At 41.6% G+C, this 14,089-nt stretch overlaps 1 protein-coding gene across 4 annotated transcripts in view; it reads left to right on the forward strand.

Annotated features, from left to right (window-relative positions):
- LOC308578779 (neuronal migration protein doublecortin) overlaps positions 1-14,089 on the forward strand; it is a 121,318-nt gene that overhangs the window by 54,360 nt on the left and 52,869 nt on the right. The gene's annotated exons all lie outside the window — the stretch shown is intronic.

Raw genomic sequence — 14,089 nt, forward strand, 5'->3', positions numbered from 1 at the left:
GCCTGCTCCTGAGTAAACATGCATAGGCTTCCTCCATTAATCAGTTCAAATTAAGGCCATTGGTTGACTTTAATCAAATTATATAACGTTAATAAATCATCATCATCGGATAGGTGTAATATTTTCTTTGTGTGTGTAATTAGTTAAGGTAGATAAAAACAGCAACTTTTAATTAGCTGACAGTTCTAGGAAAAGGTCTCTTTCATTTTAGAAGTGATTTCAATGAAATAAACTAACGGAGAACTTACTGGTAGGCAGCAACAAGATATGTGCAGCTGAAATAAGTGGTGCGCCTTTGCAATTAATTCTGCATGCCTGAGTCCAGGGTAATGTAGCAAATGGAAAACACTTGTTAAATCATTCTAGTGTGCTGATATTATAGTGTATTCCATGTCATAGGCATAGGGCATACTTGCATGTAATTGTGAGGACATTATTATTATTATTATTTTATGAATGTGATCCAGTAGGGTTCTTCTTAGGTTCCCATGCACAACAAGCCTCAGAATCCTCTGTAGCAAGCTGGAGTCAGCGGATGCACTCAGGAGCCCATCAACAGGTCAGTTGATGTGGAAAGAATACCTTTAAGGTATAGGTTGGACAATCACCTTAGCTGCTTTCAGAACTTCAGTGAGCGTGGAGCGTGAATGGGCAGCAGGTTTCTGTGTGCTGTGCTTGCCCCCAATTGATGCCAATTCACTTGAACATCTGCATAGAGTTTACACGTGTGCAACAGATATCTGTGGAGGGTTGTCTCCTTAAAAACTGGGACCTTGCCTTTTCTGAGATGCCTGACTACATGGATAAAAGTGTCCACATGCAGAGGGAAGGTTAGGAATAAGACTGGGGTCTGCTGACTTTATCCATTTTCCCCACCCAACTCATGTTCTGAATGTCAGAGAAAGACTCTTGTGTCATCATGTTATGTGAAATATTACAGCTTTTGCCAAAACAATAGTGTGTGTGTGAGATTTTTCTTGATTTTTAACCAAACATGGACAGAACATTACGTTTCCCCCAATTCCCCCCTACCCCCCAGAACAGAAGATTAGTATGCCTGATTTTGCCATAAGCCTGTGTGCACAGTTGATGGTACCAGTCTTCTGAGTGTTCAATCAATCTGGACTTTGCAACTTAAAAGTAATTCCAGTAAAACCTGTGGCTTTACAAAGCCCAGAACATTGTAAGAAAAGAAAAAAAGAACACAACTGTAAATGTGAGGAAGGGCTGTGAGATCCATATAATCTCAGCCTAGCAACAGCGGAAACCTGCTATATTATGTAAAAAAAATAAAAATGCCTAGACCATGATAACTATAAAGAGCTGAGTATAGAACCATAGAACTTCAGTATTGGAAGGGACCCAAGGACCATCTAGTCCAACCCTCCATAATGCAAGAATATGCAGCTGTTCCATATGGGGATCAAACCTTCAACCTTGGCACTAGCAGCACCACTCTAACCAACTGAGCTATCCAAGCTGACAAAGTAAGAGCTGAGTAGATGCTCGTGGATTCCATATCAACTCACATAATACATTTCTTAGGGAACTGTTATTCATGTGTAGGATTTGGGTGTCAAGGAGGAGATAAAGCCAAGACTTGGTATGAAGTGTTTCGATAATAAAGAAATGTCTACAGTTATTGCGATGAAAACAAAAGGATTGGTGTGAGGCTGGTTCATGTGATAAATTTCCTTGTACTTTTCATGATGATCACTTGGGCATAGGCTGCACATGCAAATATTTTTGTACTGGTCCTTCATTTTTAATTGGAATGTATATTATAGTAAAGGCCAATTGAATTCTCAAAGGCCAGTATCCCATCCCATCCTATGTATAACTTGACATCTTTTCCCTTGAAGGACTGGCATCTTAGAGCTAAACTCATTATTAGGTTTCAGCTACATAGCCACAATGGCAATAGCCTAGCCTTTGATAGCCTTGCAAATACACTATTTGCAAAGTAAAGTGATTTCCCCCAACACAGTGCATTTTTGTATTATATGTTCATCAATATTTTGCATATTTAACCCCAATAAATGCAGTTTTGTACACATTACTTGGCCAGAAATCTGCATCACAAAATTTAGAACATGTGAATTTTGAAGGGTAGCTATGTTTCACTTTGTGTATTGTTTTGGAAAGTAGCTTCACCTTTAAGTGTGAACTGAATCAACCCTAATTATGACAGATAAAGGTGCATTGTTGTTATTGTTGTTTTGAGTATTATAACCAGGATTATTTATTTATTCCCCTATCAAAGATTTCTTGGTTTACAAAAGTATGTGCAATGTCTCTTATTTCAAGTTAATTTTCTACAGATCAGTTTCATTTGTTGAGACATTAGTGTTACATTAGGAAGAAAGGGGGGAGAGGGAGAAAGAGGTGATGGGGGGAGTGGTGAGTGGGGTGCAGTTGGGTGGCAATACTTCTATTCTACTTAGTGTATGTGTGGGGTTTTGTGTCAGTGTCACTTCTGTGGGTACTCTTTACTATTCGCTTGGATTCTTTTGCTGGTGAGAGAGGTAAGGTGCATTGTTAACTGAGACCAGGGGTTGTCAACCTGATTCCTACCACCCACTAGTGGGTGTTTCAGGATTCTAGGTGGGCGGTAAGGGCTTCTACAGCACAAGCTGAATCCTCCTTCCATCGGGCACTGGTGGGTGCTAAGGAAATATTACCATCAAGAAAGATGCATTAGTGGGTGGGCGCTATGAAAAGGTTGACTACCCCTGTGTGAGACTAATGATCTGTCAATGTCACTGGAATTTGGAATGGAGACTTCATCTTAGGATCAGGCTAAAAGCTTTTGGTGGTGGTGTTGATAGTAATACTTTAATTTCCATAATTAATAATAAATTAGTAATTATTTATCTTGCGATTTTGAATCTCGGTTGAGATGAAAAAAAATTGAGTTTCTGGAACTGTTAGACAATAAGTAGCCTTGAGAAAGTGCAATTGTGTGCCTTTGGGGAGATGGGGAATTGCTGTTTAAGATTTAACGCTGCCTATCTGCGAATTTGCTATTTCTCCCACACCTTGCTCAAGTTGCACATTTGTAAATAAAAAAAAGTATGAAGTCAGAAAGTGTAGATTAACTGCCTGAAATTTGACTTGTGTCTTAGTAGCAATCCCAAAAAATTTTCATTTGCTAAAAAAACTAAAAACCATTGGTGTTTTTGAGATCCTGGGGGGGGGGGAAGAAACATGAATTATACTAAATATTGCATCACATTTCTCCTTGCCCTGTGCCATCCTTGGGATAAGAGAAGCAGTAGATCCATTCTTAAAACCATCTGCCTCCACTGTTTCCCCCTGGGCTGTTAGTTGGATGTTCGGATCCTCTTCAAATGAATTTTTCCTGATTCCCAGGAGCAAGTGAACATGATAGGATTATAAATCAGGACTCTCTCTCACTGTAGAAATATTTGTACTCACTCCAATTATGCAGCCTCCTATTTTAACACTCCATCTATTTCAGTCTTACTGCATCACTTACTCAATTCATGTAGTAACCAGAGACTAGATTGGAGCTTGTTTCTGGTCCAATGGAGGTATCAGGGTGTATATACAGTATGTTATATATGTATTTAAATTGGGCTGTGGGCCTCTACACACTTCACTTTCTAAGGGGTGCACCTAAAAACAGCCAGAGGAGCTGTTCTCCATCATGTCACTGAGAACTTGATGCCATCTATGCTGTTGGGAACAGACTTATTCCCCACCCCCAGGAAAGCACTTACCTCCAAGCACACCAGTCTCATGAGGAGAAAGAGTATTGAGAATGAGCATGCCACATCACACCTTTAAAGCTGGCGGGAGGGGCATGATGGTTTGTTGAGATATCTTCTCAGCTTTAATCTGGTTTTGGACTCCTGATTTTGCTCTGGAACTCTCTAGTCATGCCTTTGGCGATCTGCACCTGTAGCCTGACCTGTACCGTTGAAAGCCTCAAATAAATCAGTATTTCTTTCTTCAGATGTAAGAGCTGCTGCTGTAGTTTTTGAGACAGGAGCCAAGACCAGGAGTTCTCCTGTGCAAAGATATTTGTGCTGGTAGAACACATTGGTTGATTGGGGCAGATATTGAAAACACAACTGCAAAACAGAGGATTGAATCTGGTTGAGGAAGATTCCACAACTATCCCTACTTGTGATACCATGCAAACAAGCATTTCAGTTTAAAGTGCTTTTACTTGATGTATGTGTGGTTTAAGAGAAATCAAGGGGAAACAAGGCAACACAACGCTTAAATGCTGTGCCACTTTACAAAACAATGAAGGTTTTCGTATCTTTAAGGAAGCTACTTACATTTGCTGAAACCTTAAAGCATCATTGTAAGGCAATAGCTGCCATTCCTGTTTTTCAGTATAGCCTCTGGTGCAATTTAGTTGTTAAGCAACTCTGTTTTTAGCCTTTTGCTAATCTCTAAAACTGATAGTCTAATACAGACCTGTGTGAAAACTGAGATTTAGCCAGTCAAAGACTCTTCTCAGCCCCTTTCAGAATAGCTTGGCAAGTGACTTTCTCCCTAATACCTTGCAGCTAAGGAGGTTTGGGAGGAAGGCAGTGAAACCAGAATGTCTTAATTAGGGTGCTCTGCTGGCTGAATCTTTATCTCATATTTAAAGACTTGCTGACAGGAGGTGGTGAATTCAAGGATATTTATAGCCTAGGTTAAAATTCAGGAAGATTAAAAGTTTGGGAATTAACTTGTTCCTTTCTTATAAAAGCCCTACACTTAGTTCTCTTTCAGCTTACATATGAAAAGCAACAGTCACCATTATCTACCTGTAAATTCCACTGGAGCAACACTGGAGTTCTGAATAGAGAGGGACAAATATGACAATTTCAGTTTCTCGGTTCCTTATATTTCCAGTCTTAATTTCAGCTCTCCACATTTGCACATCACATTTGGGGCTCAGGTTCTAATTCCATCAAAGCCTTAGAAATACAGTAAAGGTAAAGGTACCCCTGCCTGTACGGGCCAGTTGTGTCCGACTCTAGGGTTGTGCGCCCATCCCACTTAAGAGGCCGGGGGCCAGCGCTGTCCGAAGACACTTCCGGGTCACGTAGCCAGCGTGACGAAGCTGCTCTGGCGAGCCAGCACCAGTGCAGCACACGGAAACGACGTTTACCTTCCCGCTATAAAGCGGTACCTATTTATCTACTTGCACTTAAGGGTGTTTTCGAACTGCTAGGCGGGCAGGAGCTGGGACCGAAAGACGGGAGCTCACCCCGCTGCGGGGATTCGAACCGCTGACCATATGATTGGCAAGCCCTAGGCACTGATGTTTTACCCACAGCGCCACCCGCGTCCCGCAATGAAATACAGTAGTGCAGAATAAATTTCTTCAGAAACTTTTCTTTCAGAAATTTCTTTCAGAAACGTCTTTCAGAAACTTCAGAAATACAGTAGTGCAGAATAAATTTCTTCAGAAACTTTTAGTCCCTCCCTTCAGGAACCTCTGGAGCTCTCTTATGTACAGAACTGGGGTAGCCAACAATCAAGGCAAGAGCTGACAGCACCCAGCTGAACTGCAAGCCTGTCAGCCAAACGTTTTCCTGCTTTGTGTTATTTGGAATGGGGTAATAACCAATAATGGAAGTTTATAAGACAAAACCTTATAGATAGTTATTACTTCTCATAGTTGAATTCTACACTTAAAATGAATAAGAGACAACTTTGGGAATGATTCAAGAAGGCATTTGCATTTAATTAGGCATTCCAAAGTTCCCATTTCTTGTTAATGTGCCCTTTATATAGGAATCCAACAGACTGATTCCCGAAACCTTTGCTAATTCCTGGAAGCAGAATTACTATAGCAGAAACGGTTCCCTTTCCTTTGAGTGACACTAACAGAATTGTTGCACATAAAGTGGCACTTTATGTTCTGGCTGCAAGAAAGATAAGAAAGAGAGAGACGATATCACAAGTTGCACAAGAGATTTGGAGTTCTAATGGAAGTTAAGATCGGTATGAGTTAGCAGGTGATACTTATGAACTCTGCTGTCCTCTCTTTAAACCCTTGATGCCTTTTATTATGTAATCATCTTATGCAGTCGGGCATGGTTTGCATTTTGGCAAATTGAAATGAAATTTTAATGGTCTTCGTTTAATTAAAATATTTGATAATGGTCACAGTAAAATTATTTGGTGATGATATTACCACATCAGTTTGTGATTTCTTTTTAAGTCCTCATGGAAATTCATTACCATGTTGGTGTACCTTTCTCCTTATATACCAATTGACTTCTGCTTCAAAGCAGTAAACAGTGGGTTTTCCCAGAGGAGGCAGTGTGAGAAAAGAACCTGTCAGGCTCGTGCGTAGAAATCATGGGACAAGTGGCAAGGGCAGAGGCAAAAGGGGGGCAGAGCAATGAACGTAAACTTCACCTTTGTACAGTGGACTAGTTTCTATATAGACTCACAACCCCTCTCAGTCCTCCATCCTGACAAAGAGGCATTATCAGGCCCAGTATCCCTGAAGGAGCGTCTCCACTCCCATCGTTCTGGCCGAGGGCCTTCTGGCAGTACCCTCACTGCAAGAAGCAAAGCTACAGGGAACCAGGCAGAGGGCCTTCTCGGTAGTGGCGCCCTCCCATCAGATGTCAAAGAGATAAACAACTACCTGACATTTAGAAGACATCTGAAGGCAGCCCTGTTCAGGGAAGTTTTTAATGTGTGACATTTTAATGTCTTTTTAATCTTTGTTGGAAGCCACCCAGTGTGGTGGGGGAAACCCAGCCAGATGGGCGGGGTACACAATTATTATTATTATTATTATTATTATTATTATTATTATTATTATTATTATTATTATTATTATACCAGAGTTCAAGGACACCTTCAGGTCAAAGAAAAATGCTTGGGTTTAAAGCAGGACCAATGAGGAGACATGGTCTGGGGAGAATTCTAAGTTAGAGAGGCCTAGAGGGTCACCCAAACCTGAAGTACGGTTGGGTTTTGCATTTAAAATGCAAAATAAAAGAAGAGATGGCTTACCTTACAAATACTGCAAAAACTACAAGAGGATGGGTTTGTTTCTTTATTAAGCTAGCCAAATGTTTTACAGGAGAGCATAGCTGTCAATGTTTCCCTTTTTTAAAGGGAAATTCCCTTATTCCGAATAGGATTCCTCGCAAGAAAAGGGAAAAGCTATTGCCAGCTATGCAGGAGAGACCCACAAATTACGGGTGACTAAAATGATAGTACTGTATAAGAAATAGCAAAAAGGACTGAAGGCTCCGTAAGAAGATTTATCTTGTAGGGAGAGCTATAAGCAACTGACCTCTCCTAATATATGAAGATAAATTGGAAAGGCCTTCTCCAGGGGAACAAGACATTCTCCAGCCGTTTCTTGGAAGGGAGGGGGCAAAGCATTAGCAATGGTCATAGCACAGCTTCTTTGACTTTTCCTAACGAGTTTTGTTGGGGTGGGGTCTGCTGCTGCTGCTGCAAATGACAGCAGCAGCAACTGTGTTGACAGCCTAGCCACCATTTTGCATCATCCATAGTGTCATTCCAGGGAAAATGGCAGCCCACACAGACACGCACACAGAGAATATTCAGATATGATTCTGCAAAATCGTCCTTTTTTCAGGGGTTGAGAAAAAAGAAAAATATTTTCTGTCTGTCATATTCTGAAGCATATGCTTGTGCTAGGTTTATGATGTATAAGATAGAGAGGCAGTCCTTTTTGTAGAAGAAATGAGCTGATAGTGGGATTTATACATTATATTAGTTAACAGGATTGGATAGAAGATTCTTGTCATTGCTGTTTTTATTGCACCTCCCTGCAAATGCTGAGTATGTGTTTTCAATTACTGCACCTTTCTGTGGTAAATCAGCTCTCAGTGCTCAGGCATTTCCTAAATTGTCAGAGGGAATTAATTTTTATAAATGCATATTGCAATGTTTTAAAGTGGATGCTTGAATGGACTAGTGATTTTGCCTCCATCTGTGCTACATATTTAAAGCAGTATCATGCAATTTTAAGCAACCATGATGTAGGTATGTCCTGTGTTGTCACATTACTGGGCAGAAATTGTTGACGGCATTAAGAACAAAAGAACATAAGAGCCTGCTGGATCAGGGCAATGGTACATCTAGCCCACCATGCTGATCTCACAGTGGTCAAACAGATGACTGTAGGAAACCTGCAAGCAGAATTTGAACACAAGAGCGCTCTTCCGTCCTGTGGTTTCCAGCAACTGGAAGTCAGAAGGGAGGAAGAGCAAAGCCATTGTAACTAGAAGCCAGTGATAGCCCCGTTTTCCATGAATTTGTCCAGTCCCCTTTGAAAGCCATCCAATTAAATTGGTGCTGGATTGCAGCCTAGCCTTTGGTCAGCTGTGGAGGGTGGGTGTGATTAAAACTTCCTTTTGCATTGTGAAGGAATTAAAGGTGCTGCTCCAAGGGGAGAATTTTAGGCTGGTCCTTCATGGTGGCAGAGCCTGGGCTTCTCTGGGAGGCCAGAGATACCAGTATATTCAAGGAATCCAACATCTTTACAATGGATTGTAAAGTTCTTGAAGTTAGTACACACGATTCTGCAAGCAGTTCTGCATAATGCACATTAGAGAATAAATTTTCCTCTAATGGAGTTTCTGCAGATCTCTCTGGTAGGGTGCCCCCAACAGTGGCTTTCTTCTGGGCCTCCTCCATGGCCCCTGTTTCAGGCTGGCTGGAACCCTGAAAGCCAGAGCTCTCTGGCTAGGGACTGGGAAAGCGGTACAACATTTTGTTGCTGGTTCCCCCTTGTTCCCTCTAATGCCAAACAGAGTGGCTGTGTGCCAGCTACTAAGGTAGTAAACTGCCCACCAACCCTCCATGAGCTCCCTCTCCCTACTCTGTAAACTTTGAATTGCACCGCATGCTGGAGACTCACAGCTTAAAAGAGCCCAACTTGTAAATACCGTAAATAATATTTGCCAGAATAAAAAATAAGTCAGAATCTGAAGGAAAGTTTTGGTTTCCAATCAAAAGGGTGATGTAAGCAGCATGAAACCCCTTTTTCCTGTGTCAGCACTTACAACCTCAGTGCTTAACCAATAATTGCCATCAGCTTTGCCATGACAAAGTACAAATCTGATTTGCACAGAGGTTAAGAACATCTGTACACTGTCTCTGCAGTAGCTAAGGGCAGCTTAATTTGTAATTAAAGTCTTTAATTTCAGATAATCTTCATTAAGAATATAATATTTCCTCGTATGCAAATTCTTTCAGGGTTGATTGTCACAGATGTAAAACAGCAAGTCTTTTTTGCATCAAGTACTTCTTTGGAGGACAAGCTGAATGCAAAACCACCAGTTAGATTTCTTACAGCAAAGGAAGACTGAGGGTTCAATAGATATTGGCCACCCCAATCTCTGACCAATGCAAGATTCCAGGGGTTCCAGGCACTTAGCCAGGGTTCAATTTCCTCAGAATGAGGTACAGCAGAGACTGTGGCATCTTTAGGATATACAGTATGGTTTGTTTACACATATATACAACCTGAGCGTCTGATGGAGAGGCTCATAGCATTCACACAATCCGGTCTTACTTCTCCCATAGCCACAGCCTTGGATCCCAGCAGAAATATGTCATGGCTCTGTCTCTGCAGTTGCTGCCTACTTCTAGCCCAGCCCTTTCACACAATTCTGCACTGGCTTTTGACCTCATAAGGACCAGACCAGGGGCCAGCAAACTTTTGCAGCAGGGGGGCGGTCCACTGTCCCTCAGACCTTGTGGGGGGCAGGACTATATTTTTGAAAAGAAAGAAAAGAATGAATTCCTATGCCCTGCAAATATCCCAGAGATGCATTTTAAATAAAAGGACACATTCTACTCATGTAAAAACACGCTGATTTCTGGACCGTCCACAGGCCAGATTTAGAAGGCGATTGGGCCGGATTCAGCCCCCGGACCTTAGTTTGCCTACTCATGGACCAGACTATTGGGGGCAGGACCCATTTGTTACCACTTCCTCTGTTACCTTAATATCTCATACATAGGGACGATCATCAAGAAGCTGGCCTGGTTATTCCAACAATTGAATTCATCCACGTGTTAGTGAACCTTTTTTCTAACATACCAAATTATGTTTGCTCAGCTGAAACAGGGAGCCTCTTTTACACCTTCCTCTCCAGGGGGATCCAATGGATTGCTTGAGTGGATGGAATCAGTTCAGTGATGGAAAGTTCTTCAGTGGGAAGGTTGTGAGATACAGTTCAGCCATTCACCACATATGGCAGCTGCATTCAGGTCCAGAACTTCCTTACAAAAGTGCCAAGTTCAGTGGTTATACCTGTTGTAGAAGAGGTAGGGCTGCCCTTTGTCCTGTATCTTAGACAAGTCAATAGAAAAATCATATATATATATGCGCTCAACAGCTTTCAAGGTGTCCTGGTTTTTACTTTTTGAAGTATGGCAACCCTAGGAAGAGTGAATAGGAGGAAAAGTGTGTGTGCATGTGTTTATAATGGAATATTTTGGAAGAGGGCATAATTAGCTTGTTGAAACCCACTAGTAATAATATTAATGCCCTTAATTTGCATACCACACAGCCTATATACTTTGTGATTATACATGGTAATAAGCAGATTTCTGAACATTAATCAACCCAGTTTTCACAATCATGGGCTCTGGGTGGTGGAGCTATGAACCACTCATTATAAATGCATATCAGACCGAGAGCACTCGGTGTGAAGATTTAGCTTAACACATTGCTTGCACCTTTCAGTGTCTGCTGAGCAAAAAAAGATCCCCTTAAACATGTATTGGATACATTAATACTGAGAAAAGATAATAAATGCAAGCACAGGCATTCAAAGGGTGGGGGAAACTGGGTAAAGCTGACCTGCAGGATAGAGTCATTCATCCATTGTGGGAGCATAGCGTGGTTGGAAAATTTATCTATAAATTATTTCTTAAGATTCTTGCTGTAAGCACCATATTTGGAAACCCAGATAGCTGTCAAATTATTGTAGTACGAGAGCTAGTTCTTCACACCAAAGTCAGTAACACCTCCACCCCTAATTCACACTGCGGATGGAAAGATCTGTCAATTTTAGTTCTGTCTTTCTCCTTTTCCCAATGTTATTTGTGTCTCAGGTGCAATTTGGAATTTCTCCTAATAAACACCATACTGTATGCAGTTTTGACTGCATTTTTGCAAGTAATCAACCCAGTAATACACTTTCTCCTAATATGCATCTTTTTGTAAACACTGATTGATTGGAGAACTGCATTGCAAAATTCGGATACGTGCAGATTTTGAGGGACGGTTTCATTTCACTTCTTGTATTGTTTCAGAAAGTGCAAACCTGGTAAATTCACCTTTTAATGCAAACTGAATTCCATTTCTCTCTCCTCCCCGCCCCCGCCCCCCGTTCCCTAACAGACACACACAAACATGAGCTCTGACAGAGGCAAGACCAGGCTGTAGACTTGATACCATAATAACAACAATAACACCAAGGCTGACATTGATTTCCTTCAGCATTTATTCCAGCAGGGAGCTATTGATATCAGCAGGAAAGGCCTCTATGTGCAACAGCTATAGAATTTAATGAGAGGCGGGCATGCTGAGTGAAATGTTCCTACGGAGCTGTCAGATACCAAAAACACATTCACGTTTCATACAGTTTCCTCTTCCTGCTTTGGGGTTTTTCCTGAGACACCAAAGACTTCTGTTAAAAGGCCACCCCATCAGTCAATGAGTCCCTTTGCCCTTAAATCACGTCTGTGAGATGATGCAGGGCTTCATACTCTCTCTTCCTCTCCTCCCTCCATCCCATCTGCTTCACACATTAACATTGATGGGTATGCCTGGGATTTTGAAGAGAGAGAGAGGAAGAGAGAGAGAAGTGCACTCCAAATCTGGCGTGTATTGGAGAATGTGTTCTGCACTGATTGTTTCTATGGTTACACACTAGAGAGCTGTGAAGAGGGGTGTGGATTTGGGAGAGACCCTTTAATTTGCACAGAAATAGCCAAATGAGAATGCTGAAAAACAGGACCAAATAAAAGCCTGTGGTGCTCTTGATGCTAAATGTGGGATGGGGAACTTGTGGACCTCCAGGTGCTTTTAGGCTCCATCTTCTACTAGCTCTAGTTAGCATGGCCAGTGGTCTGCAGTGACTGTGGGAGTCCAGGCATGTCTGGAGAGCAACAGTTTCACATCCCTGAGCAAAACCAAGCTTTGTTCCTTGCCTCTTTGTGAGCCTCTCCCTCTCCCTCAACACAGGGTTGTTTTTGCATTGTAGGAAGCAGAAAATGTATGGGAAGGCATCAGTAGGGGATGGTAGAGTCAGTGGGGACAGGGTGAAAGAGTAATGCTGGGATCTTTGTTGCTATGGAGTCAGCAGACCAGATTTCATGTTCTTGCCTCCTATTGTGTGGCGACGTCCCAGGAAGTGAACCCTGTGTTACCTGTGTTAGCATTGATATCACAGTTGTAAACTCATCTTCACAGACAATCATGAATGTGCAAATCAGTCTATTTTTGGTTAGTGCCATTTTTGCTCACAAACCTGTTCCATTCTATTTCCACAGTAATCTGCCATTTGTTTTTGTACAGACAATGCCCCATTTGCACAGGGGTTGCATTTTGAGGCACCGCATACATCAGCAGGGTGAGCATAAGCCTGCTCTGCCCCCTTTTGGTGTTGAAAACGGCATGTGCACCAGCTGTCGCACACATGCCAAACGTGTGCAAATGGGGAGCTGCCTGTATTTTTAAAAACCCACATGAAAAATCACATCTAAACAGATATTTCTCTCTCTCTAGATGCTCATTTCTAATGGCGTCTTTGGGAACATTTGTTAAGTGCAAAAGCCCAAGGTAGAACAACTTCCTAATCCACACATTAGTCTGGAAATGGTGGACCAGGCCTGTCAGTTCGTATCAGAATTCACTAAGATTACATTCCTTGAGCATCCTTAGCCTAAGAAAAATGCCTCGACAGGTGTAACGGTAATATCCAGTGAAGCCAATGAATGTTATTATATGTAGCTTTGTACCTCCTTTTATGAAGTGGGTTCCTGTGAACTTTTAACACCTGTAAGGGTCACTGGAATGAAAAGGTTCTGCTTCTCCTGATGGAGCATGCACTGGTGGAAGAAGCAGAGCATGCTGGGTAGGTAAGGTAGATGATGCTCTTAGGTGCCTCCAGACAAGGCAGAGTTCCAGTCAATGAAGGGAATGAAGTGGTGATTACTTACTTTGCATCTAATGTTTGAAGAACCAGCTTGCCACTGGAATCTTCCTTCTAAGCTAACTGGGTCTCCACTTCTCTTGCTCCTTGTGTTTACAATGTTCATGGAGTGTGTGGGAGAGTTAATGGTAGGGGTGGTGGTGTATACTTTCTAGAAACAAATAAATAATAATAATAATAATAATAATAATAATAATAATAATAATAATACCCTGCACATCCAGCTGTGTTTCCCCAGCCACTCTGGGCGGCTCCCAACAGATTAAAAACAGAATAAAACAACAAATATTAAAAAATTTCCTAAACAAAGAAAGCTTTACTTCCTATTGTATGCTGTCTCTGCAACTCCTTACAAGTGGTGGAAGGAGGGAAGTCTCATTAGTGGACAGAGAAACCCAGGAGTTTCAAACATGTATGTGGACTTTACCCATACAATGTGGAGGAATAGGAGAAATTAATGCTTGTTTGCCATCGACCAGAATTGGAATCTACAACTATTTTTGTATTAATGCTTCAACATGTTTGCAGCACTGACCCGTCGCCAGAAATGTTGACTGTAGACCAATGAATCTCTTTTCCAACACAGGTCGATAATCCAACCTCTGACACCATTGGCTGTAAATACAATGTTTATATGGGGGAAAATAGCATCTCAGCTTGGGACTAATTGGATTTCTCATGTTTTGGAGGCACCAAAAGTTCACCAGACATGTTCAATTCCCTTTTAATGTTTATATTGGGCAACTTGGCAATTGGCCAAGTTACATTCGGCTTTATTTCAAAGTGGCACACAGTTGGGGGTGAGCAAGCTTATTATATAGCCTTTAAATAGAGCAGCACTTATTTATTCATGTGAGAGGGCTGAAATGAATACACCCCGCAAGAAA

Source organism: Podarcis bocagei (assembly GCF_964188305.1).
Source record: "Podarcis bocagei genome assembly, chromosome: Z".
In the NCBI taxonomy this organism is placed as follows: domain Eukaryota; kingdom Metazoa; phylum Chordata; class Lepidosauria; order Squamata; family Lacertidae; genus Podarcis; species Podarcis bocagei.